This window comes from Polypterus senegalus, chromosome 4 (genome assembly GCF_016835505.1).
Source record: "Polypterus senegalus isolate Bchr_013 chromosome 4, ASM1683550v1, whole genome shotgun sequence".
Classification (NCBI taxonomy): domain Eukaryota; kingdom Metazoa; phylum Chordata; class Cladistia; order Polypteriformes; family Polypteridae; genus Polypterus; species Polypterus senegalus.
Window position 1 is genome coordinate 125,036,020 of NC_053157.1, and position 12,318 is coordinate 125,048,337.

At 40.1% G+C, this 12,318-nt stretch overlaps 1 protein-coding gene across 1 annotated transcript in view; it reads left to right on the top strand.

Annotated features, from left to right (window-relative positions):
- Nucleotides 1–12,318, top strand: part of stim2b (stromal interaction molecule 2b) — a 238,852-nt gene that overhangs the window by 166,345 nt on the left and 60,189 nt on the right. The gene's annotated exons all lie outside the window — the stretch shown is intronic.

A 12,318-nucleotide genomic window follows, 5' to 3' on the forward strand; every position in this document is an offset into this window, starting at 1 on the left:
ATTCAACCTGTGTTTCAATTTTACTCGTTGTTGAGGCTTAAATTGTTTCGTTAGTTTCTGTGTTTAGCCATTCTAGTATTTAAATTTTTAACTTCATCCCATTTTTTACTCCAATGTTCCTTTAGTTTTACTCTTTGGATTCTTTTTTTTTTGACTTCCCAATTGCTCCTTATCCTTTCATTTCTTAACTGCAGTCGTTGGTCACCATTATCCCTGGTGCTCAGTTTGTCCACTTTTTGAGCAGATCAAAATTCTAACTGAAGGTGAAATACCAAGTGTTGCAAGTGTTTCCCCGTAAATGACCTTCTGAGCTCCGCTCACAAACTTAATGCCACTAAAATGAGGGCATTAGACTTCCACTTGCTGCTAATCTTGTGATTTGCACAGAAACCTTGTCTCAGTTTCATTTGCTGTTTTATATTTTTTGGAAATCTTATTTTTTATATATATATTTTTATTGATTTTATTATAATCATTCCATACAGATAGATCAATTTTTACAAAAAATAGGATTGAAAACAAAACAACCCAAATCTAAGCAGTGGATCGGATACTAATAATGTAAGGAAATCCCAAACGTTTGCTTGAGTATAGTTAATTAACAGTAAACAGTTAAACTAATTGATCTGCTTTTGTAATTCTTGTACAGCATGCTAAAGATTTACAAAGTATACATTTTATTTTTAATGGTTTTTTAAGATTAATTTTAAGAGATAATTATATTTTGTAACATAATCCCTGCAATGCCCTTAAATTTTAATCATAGGCAATTTGAACCTCCAGAAGCTAAACAATACGCTCATCCATCTGGTCACCCATCTTTCTTTTTTTGCTTTAGCCAAGTAAGAGTCTCATCATTAAACAAATACATATTGAAATGGATCCAGGCATAATATCTAGTTGTTCTTTTTCATGGGGCTTGGGGGCACAGGGGGTATGTGTATGTTATATTTTGGAGTGGGAAGATATTTCTGTTTAGGGTCAAGAGACATATTGTAAACAGGCATAAACACATTTATTAAGAAAACAAACTGCTGTTATCAACAGCAAATGAACATATGTTTTCCTCCGGAGGCACATGGATGAGTCACACTGGAAGTCTGGTTGTTTGCAATAAAAGGATTTTTTCCCACATTTGATATAAGCTCTTACATCCCTGAAGCCTTGACAGTCTGCCCAGCTTTGATAATCTGGCTTTATTTCGTTAAAACCATGGAGAAATGCTCTGTGACTACACACTGTAGGGGATTTACAGTTGTTCTTTCTAGTATATACAGCATATCCTTGACCATGACCAGAGTAGCCAGTGTTAGAAAAGGATGAAAACCATGATAAGACAAACATGGCACATTCAGTGAGAAAGGAAAAAAACAGCTCTGAAAATTGAAAAATTATGCTTTGTGATTTTACTAGCACTGCTCCAAGTATGTGTATTCAATTTTTATGAGAAATTAGGTTAGTTTATAATATGGCTGTCCCTCTGAAAGAATCCACACTGGGAGAGCAGCTTCTGTTATTATGTACTTAAGTGCTTAGAATGTTAGTGGCACAGACATTTACATAAGAATGAGTGTTTGGTACATGACTTGCTGTGTGAACCCAGTGAAAGTCTAAAGATGTAATGAAAGTGTAAAGTATTCATGACAATACCAAAGTGAATGAAGAGTGGCAATACTTGACTCATAAGCTCAGAGGTGATACAGAGATAAAATGCTGAAGAAATCACAAGACACATCAAACCAATTTAAGCAGACTTTAAGAAACAGAAACTGGAGATGCAACCCACAATAAACACTCAAAAGTCATACCCTTGATATCCACTTGCAAAGAAATTCAAGGATTACAGTAAAGGGTGGTCTGAACCTATCAGAGGAGAAGGCACAAGTATCTAAAGGACACCATCGATACAGAAGAGGAAACAAAATGAGATCATTATTATTCTAATCTAATTTTAATTTGTTTTTCTCTGCATGTGACTACTTCTTTTACATCTTGTATAATTGAGCTGCATCCTTTTTTTAAAAAAAAAAAAATGTAATATAGAAATAAATGTTATTGTTGTTAAAATGCTGGGTAGCAATGTTGATCTCCAACTCCGAACCAGTTTCACCCAAGAGCCATTTTCAAATGTTTGACCTGGATGGTCTGTTTATCCAAGCTGGAAAGAACTCAAGAAGAGATAAATGAAGTTTTGAATTTCCTAAAACTAAATGCAAAGCAGTCAGGAGATTTTCAGTGCAAGACTGTAAAAGATTTTGTCGCTATTGTTGCTAATTAAAAAATGGAAGTGAAGATAAGTCTAGGAGAGGAAGATTTTTAACAAAAGGCAAAACTTAATCAGTAGGATAGAGGACAGAAAAGTGCAAACTGCAGTCCAAAAGGCCAGATCTGGAGGGCAGAACTATATATCAGTGTCACAAGTGCTGAATCTATACATTAGTGTCAGTAGGAGTCCTATGACAGCCATATACCAAGACATTTTCTGGGAGTAAGGTATAAATGATTTACAAATTTGAATTTATTATGTTGATGGTTGGGGTTTCTGAAAGACATCGAGATATTTTTAAAACAGAATTTTAAGAAGAGCGTGCTAAGGGTAGGTCATGCTACCAAGTCAAGGTTATTGGTAAGGGGTTATAAGCTGATTTGCAAAGAGAATCCTATATTAAATTAACACAGATTTAAGAGCAGGGGCGAGTAAATGAGAAAATTTAAGTAAAGGATAGAAATGGAGAGAAAAAGATAGCTAATCCCCACATGTCTTGAGATTAGATATTAGCTGGAGTAATAAAAGGAGTATCAAAACTAGAAAGTTCAGTGTTTATGCCCTAAAATATTGCAATTCTTCGATTTTACTAAGGGGAAAAGGAGACAGGATTACTACCAATGCATAAGCTTAATTATGGAATGAGGGAGTAAAACTCTGCCGGATAAGGCATGGGCTGAGATGCCTTTCTATCCTGCACCAAATGTTGAGTGTATTGAAGAATGGGACCTCAATATGATGAATATTCCATAAGCTTTAAAGTAGTGAATGGAAAATGTGAAAGAGATACGAGAGCCACCATGATGGATTCAGTGGTAGCCCAAAATGTAAGGAGAGCTAACAGGGTGAACTAACTAGTTCCAGTTGCACTAGATCTTGACACAAAGACACATGTCAGGTAGAGTACTCTCAGCCCCACAACTATCACCAATAGAAGAAGAGTTTTTAATTTAAGGCCTTCTATTGTTTCCTAAGAAACAGGTGAGGAGATGTCTAACCTCTGACCAATTCTTGGGGCAGCATTAAATTAGCAAAATTAAAATGAGGCACCATGTTGTGACAGAGCAGGTTTGCTCCTTGCTCCCTCTTTGCTTTTGGGAGCCTCTTGAACTTGACACCATCAATAACATTACTGGATTAGCTGAGCTGATGAGGACAAAACACACCAAGCAAAGGGATGGTGAAAAGTGCAAGTGCTTTTATTAAAACAAACAAATCCAAATAATGCCCAAAATGCAGTGCTTAAAAAAATAATAAATAAATAATCCATAAAATCATCCAAATGCTGGTGGAGGTTAAAATCAATAAATAATCCAATAAAAACGAGGTTAAAACAGTGCTTCCCTTTAAAAACCAATGCCTCTCCGGGTTGTCCTACCTGCTAGGACTTTGCAGCATAGAGAGATGTCTACTAACAGGTGCAGATATGCATCTCTTCCTTGCCAATGTCCCTGCTGCCCGATGCATGGTGTACCATGGAGAGACACTGGACCCTGCTCCCACTCTTACCACTGCTAATCCAGGCTCCACACGGCTAAAGCTTGCCATCCGGCCACCGCTGCCAGTCAGAGGCTCCACCCGATGCGAGGATCATACAGAGCATAATGATCACTCCTGCTACTGGCTTCTCAGGAGTGTTCCTCATGCCACCTTCTGAGTGCCAACCATGCACTACCTCCTGTGGCACCATTCCTATCCACCTGCTTTTCTCCTAAGCTCCGGCTTACCATTGCTCATGCCTTTCTCTCTCTCTCTCTCTCCTTTAACCTCTGTTCTTTTTTTCTTTTCTGTTTCTGTTTTCTACACTCCCCTTTACAGGCTGGGGGAACGATTACAGGTGCGATCACCTGAGAACCGCCCCGGGCTGATAACAAAGCAATCATACTGCCCGCAAATGCCGGCAAAGCAACGCACGGATGGCTAACTGCCTCACTCCAACCCAGAGACAAAGCGTCTTCATGGCAGATTGCTTACACCTGCTCACACTCCCCAGCACAAGCATGTTCATTATTTATTTATTAATTAAAATGGCCACTCTTGAGGCGCGGACCCGCTATCCACATATATCCGTGTAAATAGTAGCTAATCTGGTGGAAAATGAAAAAAAAACAGGGAAGACAATGATTTTAGTAAATTTGGAAAATCCATAGTTGGGTTTCTAAGGAATAGCAAAAATGTCCTATGTGTCAAATGATATTTTATAGTTGAAGGTTTGCAATAAATAAGAGAAATTGTTACATTGTTTGTTTTGTTTTTTTGGGAAGGGCTTTTGTTCAACTTTGTTTTCATTATTGTTTATGGGTTTGTCTTTTTTGGATATTTAAGTCATGGTCTAAATGGGTGTCCATTCTGACTTTGTAACCTCATTATCAAATATGGCCACTACTTACACTCTGATCACTTTTGAGCTGGAGTTGAGCAAGTAAAAGGTGAGCATTGCAGCAGTGCATTGCCAAAGTATTACTTTGTGCCCCAACTGAAATGTATAACCAGCTTTATTGGTCTATGGACGCTCTCAGTGTGTGAATTTTTCTTTGTTTCATGAAGATTTAGCTCTGGTTTGAATTTTGAACTTTTGGTTTACTGTCTTGTTGCTTTTTTATTTTTAAGTGAATTTGTTTTCTTTGTTTAAGTATTTCTATGAACTATTCTTCTTTAAAGTATTAATAGAAGTTCTTTCGGTTTTGAGTTATTCTTTTATCTCTGGCTGTGCTTTATAGTTTCCTTTCTAGTACATTCTGTAAGTATTTTAAGCTCCTTGTTTGGTTTGGTTTGTTTCAAAGTCGAGTTCATTATTTAGAATCGTCTTACCACATTTTAAAGGTTGGTTTTCTCAATAGTTAAGGGTTTTTAGTTTGGGATAATTCTTAATCAGGGGTTCCAGGTTTCATTTTGCACCAGAATAAATAATTAAATAAATGATGCTGGAACCTATTTGTAGTTGACAGGGAGAGCAAAAAAATTCCTGGAGTTATCCTGACAAGCCATGGCTCTGAAAGTAACAGGCAGCTGCTAATGAGAGCACTATGTAGTGACTGACTAGGGCTTAGCAGATGAGAGGAGTAGACAAACACCAAACACCCAAAACAAAAAAAAGACAAACATTTAAGCATGTACAGTGGTACCTCGGTATACGTGCACTTTGGAATAAGTCCAACTTGGTATACGTCCTGTTTGGACGCAAAAAATTTTGCTTGGTATACGACCTTTGTTTGGAGTACGACTCACGTGCTACCCTTGTTTACCTCTCTCAAGACAAAGCCACGAATGCCCACAACCGTCAGTGCGCCAGTTGTTAGCATTCAATAAACAACATGCGCTATAATTCTCTGTGAATTTTCACGTGTGTGGTATAGCGGGTCCACAGCCCTTGTCAAAGGCCAGTTTTAAAATAAATAATCACCGCGCTCGCGGCTTGGTGAGGGGGTATGGTGGTTGTGTAGCTGAAGCGGTACTCGGGGCGATTCGCGATGTGGGCATTTCTTACCTAAGTGCACAGATGAGAGACCATCCGCATTCGTCATTGTTCCTGGGGTTGCTTATCTTGATAAACAGAAGCGCGAGTCAGCTGGAAGGGGAGGAAAAAGAAAGAATGGATGGGAGGTTGAGAGAGAGAGAGATGGTGCAGGAGAGCGCTGCAGCTGAACAGGGAGCCTGGGTGTTGGGCCGACACCCAGGGAATAGTAGTAGTGGTTACTCCCACTGAGTGATCATGGAGCGGGATTGACTGGAAGGAGAATAATTCTCCACTTAAGGCTTGGGCGAGTGTATTCCCCAGCGTAGGCGTAATGCGTCCTGCTGTATTTTAACCTCGTTGTTTTTAAGAAGACTTTTTTCCTATTGTTTTTAACCTCCACGTTTCACTTTTAATTTTATGGATTATTTATTGGAACTTTGGACACTGCACTTTAATTTGAACACCTTGTTTTGTTTTGTTGATTGTTTTAATAAAAGCACTTTGCACTTTTTCACCATCCCCATTGCTTTGTTGTGCCTCAGTGCTAAGCTCATCGGTAACATTAACGATGGTGTAGGGTTCAGGGGCTCCCTGACAGCAGATGGGAGCATAAAGCAAACCCGCATCGTCACAATGTGATTTTGTGTTTTTTCACGTAAATTTGAATTGATTGTTGAAAAGTATGAAGGTGGCATGCATATCTGGGTTATGGCTGTTGCATACCGTTTGCCGAGAACGACGGTATCTACGATTGTGAAAAACAAAGACGTTATTAAAAAGTAAAGTGAGGTTAAATTTTCATTTTTTTTTTCATTATTTATGTATTTTAGTATTAATCAGTGTTTCAATTATTTTATACAACCCCATCAATCTATAATATGCCAATAACAATAGGATTTTTTTTCATGGGAACGGATTAATCATTTTCCCATTATTTCTTACTAGCAAAATACCCGCCTTAAAATACTGCCTAAAATTTTTAATAAGAAGAAAAGTAAACCTTTTTAAACTGAGGGAAAATATACCAATAATTATTTGTTAAGGATCTCTTTGTATGCCACATTGTCAGTTCGGCCCTCCGGTTGTAATATGACCAAGCTGTGCGCTGAGCTTACTCTTGAGCATGCAATGTAAAGTTGGCCATGTGAAAAGCAATCTTGCCTCAAATCTCACAGCTTGGATTGGTGCTGTCATAATCGGTTTGAGTTTCATGGTTTGTTTCAATTACGTTAGTATTTACAGGACTTGTTGTGTTGAAGTGACATTCGGCATATGTCAAGCGTTGTAAGCATATAACCGGTTTCATCGATAACTTCGCATCCAGCTTTTGAGAGTTTAAACATTCATAAACATCAAAGTGTCCACTACTCAAATCATCACCTGTGAATCTAAGATGTTTAAGAGGCATTGGCGGTTGTCCAAAGGTGTAAAATATTTGGCCATTTTGGTACACTTGAAAGTGACAACTGAACAATTCAGCGACAGCCATCAACTCACATGCAGAACATAGGTGAAGGGCTTAAGCATTTCACTCTTATAGTGCTCCTGTGTAGTATAATTATCTCCTGTACTGTCATCAGTCCACACCTTGAACCTGTCTCAGTCATTCAATACATAAGACGCAATGTTCCTCCGAATATCAAGATTGAGCCTGATATGGCCATGCAATATGTAACACAGAGAATGGAAAAGGCAGGCGCCATCTCCGGGCATGGAAACCACTTGGTAGGTGACAGTTCTTTGATCAATGGTGATCACCTCGATAGACATATAAATGGGGGTACGGTTGGAACGATAAAAGGAAATGGGTACCTGATTAATGTAAACTAAGTATAAAATACCTATACAATAACTATAATCATAATAAATAATAAAACAGCGGAGAAGCTGTGGATTAAATAAAAAGGCTGCAGTTATCAGCAGGGAGACGTGAATACCGTGGCAAAGCAAGGAAGGGAATGAAGAGACCAGAATGATGGACAGCCTTATATAGGCAGGCAGCCAACAACGTGGGAGGCGTGGGGATGGGGGACCCAACGCCTCCTTACGTGGCGACCGAGTTGCAGGGTATGGGTGTATACTGTATATGTACGTAAGTAGGATTCAGTTAGCGTTGGGAACCCGCGTACCAAATTTCTTGAAGATGGGCCCATGGGTAACAAAGACCGTTGGAAAGTTCAACATGGTGTCCAACAGTTGCGTCATACCACCGAAATAAGTATGCATATCAGTTTCGATTAGCGCAGGGAAGCCGCCTACCAAATTTCGTGAAGATGGGGCCATAAATAAGAAAGTTTAACATGGCGGACATTGTCGACCGTTATGATTGTTACACGTAGAATTTCTAAATGAAACCTGCTTAACTTTTGTAAGTAACCTGTAAGGAATGAGCCTGCCAAATTTCAGCCTTCTACCTACATGGGAAGATGGAGAATTAGTGACGTTGGAAAGTTCAATATTGCGGCCAACATTGGCGTCATACCACCAAAATAAGTACGTACATCGGTTTCGGTTAGCGCAGGGAAGCCGCCTACCAAATTTCATGAAGATGGGGCCATAAATAAGAAAGTTTAACATGACAGACGTTGTCGACCGTTACGTGTAGAATTTCGAAATGAAACCTGCTTAACCATTGTAAGTAAGCAGTAAGGAATAGCCTGCCAAATTTCAGCCTTCTACCTACACGGGAAGTTGGAGAATTAGTGATGAGTGAGTCAGTCAGTCGGGCAGTGAGTCAGTGAGGGCTTTGCCTTTTATTAGTATAGATGGGAAAAATTAGTTTGGTATATGTCCTGTTTGGTATAAGTCCAAGGATCTGGAACGGATTAAGGACGTATACCGAGATACCACTGTACTTTAAACAAAAATATGGGGTAACCAAAAAGCAAAAGACAAACAAAAACAATGATTACCAACAGAAACACACTGGAAGAAGATGGTGTAAGCAGTTCCATGAAAAAAATCAAGAAAAAGAGACAACCCACCTACTGCAACCTACAATTAAAAATAATTAAATCAATGGAAGTTAATAAAGCCCTTGTCTAACACAGCCAACTCTAAATCCTCACAATTGGTGCTTGATTTCAGCTAGCCATTTTTAAGATTTGTCTTTTGTGCTTTTTGTGCTTTTGTTAATTGACTTCCATTAGTGTTAAGTGCTTTATTAAAAATTTAATTAGTAACTATTAAATACTTCTATTTAGTGCCTCAATTACTTTACAAGGGGGAACACAAAAGAAACGAGACTTGCCTCAGTGTGGCTGGATGGCGAGTGGAGGGGGTTGGTTCAAGGCCAGAGTTTGTTCTCTCATCCCTCGCCAGTCAGTAGCCAGGCGGACGCCTCTGTGAAACAATCTCACGTGTCATGCAGTCATTGTTTTTAGAAGCTGTTCTCGTGACCCTGTCGAAATTGTGATGTCGAATTTCACGGAACAAAGAACTTATTTGAAATTTTGTTTTCTACTTTGCAAAACACCAACGGAATCATTCCAAATGCTGTTGGGTGAGAGTTTTCGAATGGAAATTTAAGCATCAAGGATCAACCCCGTTCTGGACACCCTTCAAGCAGCCAGAACGACGAAAACATTGCAAAAATCCGTGAAGAAATAAATGAAGACCTTCGTTGCACAATTGACAACTTGTCAGAAACTACAGGAATAACATAGAGCACAGTTCAGCGCATTTTGACCTGGGCATGGGGCGTGTTTTGGCCAAATTTGTCCCCTGTCTGCTACCCGAAGACCAGCGGAACACTTGACTCAATGTGTGGAAAGACATGAAAATGGAGCTTGAAAGTGACCCAGACTTCTTGTCCAGGGTCATAACAGGGGACAAGAGTTGGTGTTACAGGTATAACCCTGAAACGAAACAAGCATCGAGCCAGTGGAACAATCCTGATTCACCAATGCCCAAAAAAGCCAAACATGTGAGATCGAACGTGAGAACGATGCTGATTTGTTTCTTTGACATTAGAGGCATTGTGCACAAGGAATTTGTTCCAAGGAGTCAGACGGTCAACCAAGAGTACTATCTGGAGGTCTTAAGGCGGCTGAGAGAGAAAGTGCGGAGGACAAGGCCAGAATTATGGTAGATGGGCGAATGGCTCCTTCACCATGGTAATTCCCTGGCACGCACAGTGTTGCATTTGCCAGTTTTTGACCAGTGTGGTGAAATAACTTCCACTAAATCATTATTAAGTGTTGGGAAATTTCCCCGTATATTGCTGGGATGCAAAATTGGTGAAAACTGATTCAAAATCTAACATTCGACAACAAAGATTGTTAAGGCTCGTTTTTATACAGTAGAAAATGGCTGCAGGAAATAATCTGGCAGGAAGTTAGATGTAAACGGAAGTGACGTCAACAATTGTGGACTGGAAGTGACATTATCAGGACTGGGTGGAAGTGGCATCATCACTGGCGGACCGAAAGTGACATCATCAGGACTGGACGAAAGTGATGTCACCACTGGTGGGCTGGAAGTGATGCCATCAGGATTGGGCAGAAGTGTGTCTGAAGAAGATCCTGTTGAGGAGCCATTTTCACTGGTAATAGTAGTTGTGGTAATAGTAGGTGCGTGAGTATTACTATTTTTCTTCCTTGGTTCTATAAAGGTAGAGAGAGAAGCATCATTACCACAATTCAATCCCCCATCTGTTAAAGTAACGCTCACCTCTGGGCTTGTTGACTGCCTCCTAAGCGCACATGTCTGACACCAGTCAGTGCATGACACTCGTGCTCCACCCCCCTTACTCACCGGACTTGGCCCCCGTGACTTTTTCCTGTTCCCCAGAATGAAAAGGGACTTGAAACGGCGCCAATTTAACAGTGTGGAGGACGTGATCACTGCTTCGACGATAGCGCTAAATAGCATCCCAGTTGAGGACTTCCAAAAATGTTTTGATCATTGGAAAAGGAGATTGGTCAATTGTGTGTCTTCCAATAGGAGTATTTTTGAAATATCCATTCGTCCATCATCCAACCCGCTATATCCCAACTACAGGGTCATGGGGGTCTACTGGAGCCAATCCCAGCCAACACAGTGCGCAAGGCAGGAAACAAACCCTGGGCAGGGTGCCAGCTCACCGCAGATTTTTAAAAATATTTTAAATAAAATAATTGCTTTTGAAAAGGTCTTGTTTTTTGGGTCCCCGCTCGTATTCTTTGTTTACGTCTGAGAATTGTATTTGGGCTACTGGTAGGTTCATCAATGTCATGGTGATCCCGGACTTTGGTCCAGACAGGTTTTCTTTTTCCACTCCTGTTTTGTGGTACTCTCCTCTAAGTATATCTAATAGAAGTAGAACAGGTAAAAGATTATGTTTCTAAGTTTTGTAACATAGGGTTTTCTTGCTGTAGGGCATCTGTTGGTGAAGAAAGACTCAATGATGTTGACTTCGCCGACAATCCTGTGGTCTTTGCGGAGTCCATGGAGGATCTGATCGGAGCTCTTGACAGACTGAGCATGAAGTCTGAGTGTCTGAACTTGCAAGTGTCCTGGATAAAAATCAAGATCCAGGCCTTTATTGACCTCTTGGGCACAGCCATCAGTAGTGTGTCTTGTCTGTGGAGGGATTGTTGACCTAATTGAGAGGTGTACTTACCTCGGAAGCAACATTCATGTGTCTGGTGACTCTTCCTATGAAGTCAGTAGACAGATTGGAAGAGCATGGGGGGTCAGGAGGTCACTGGGAAGAAGTGTGTGGCACTCCCAATATCTCTGCAAAAAGACAAAAGTCCAAGTCTTTAGAGTTCTGTTGGTCCCTGTTTTGCTATATAGTTGTGAGACATGGACACCATCCAGTGACCTGAGAAGAAGACTGGACTCCTTTGGTACTGTGTTTCTTCCGAAAATCCTTGGTTACTGCTGGTTTGACTTTGTATCGAATGAGCGCTTACTCATGGAGTCTCGATTAAGGCACATTACCTGCATGTTGAGGCATGTCAGTTATGGCAATACAGCCATGTGGCACAGTTCTCTGAGGGTAATCCGTTTTGCAGGATTGTCATTGCTGAGGACCTGAGCAGTTGAAACAGGCCAAGGGACATCCATATAACTCCTGGCTGAAGCAGACAGATGTCCATTTCCAGAGGGTGGGACTAGACTGCATGTCTGCCTGTGGGGTTGCAACTGGGATCCGGAGGTGTTTCATTGTGTGGTGGGTGAGGCAGCGCACTGTACCAGTACATATGTCAGCAATATATATACAGATAATTTTATAAGGGCTGCGTCTGCATCTGTTAATGTTTGAAATAAGTAAATGTTCATTTTATACTGACAAAAAAGCTCCCAGAAAAGAAACAGGACAGACTGCCAAATACTTAGAAATTGTGTATGTTTATTTGTTTGGAAATATTAGCTGTTTAAAAGCTTTTGAAAATTAAACTGACTTTTTCTAAGATGAGGGGAAGCTGTAAGATGTTGTTTAAGAAGAATGAAAATATGGAACTTTGGAACTTTGACAGCCATGTGTTTTCATGCAACAGTTGTTATTCCCTTTAATTCTGCCCCAACTTGCAACTGTCTTGCGTAAGTACTTGCAACTTAGAATATTAACAGATCATCCCTACAAGTACAAATGGCAAAAACCTACATA